Below are 297 nucleotides of genomic sequence, written 5' to 3'. Positions count from 1 at the left end.
GGATCAGGGCAGAGCCCGTGCAATAAACTGAAGCACTGTTGAACTCGCCCTGAGCCATACCAGGGTTCATGCTGCACAACTGCAATGGCAATTGTGCCTAGCCTGGGGGCACCACGGAGCCAGATTTGCCCACGTAGCCCATACCAACTGTGCCAGGAAGATTTATTTAAGTTAATGAGACCATAGGAAGTGCCAGCAGCAGCGCTGCCAGAGTAGCGGACCACGGTGGTCACCAGCCCCATGTGCCCCGTGGCAGGCAGGTGTCAGAGGGCAGGAGGTCCTTGTGCCCATAGAGGC

Source organism: Acanthisitta chloris, unplaced genomic scaffold, assembly GCF_000695815.1.
Source record: "Acanthisitta chloris isolate BGI_N310 unplaced genomic scaffold, ASM69581v1 scaffold35347, whole genome shotgun sequence".
NCBI lineage: Eukaryota > Metazoa > Chordata > Aves > Passeriformes > Acanthisittidae > Acanthisitta > Acanthisitta chloris.
Note: the sequence above shows the minus strand (reverse complement) of the source record.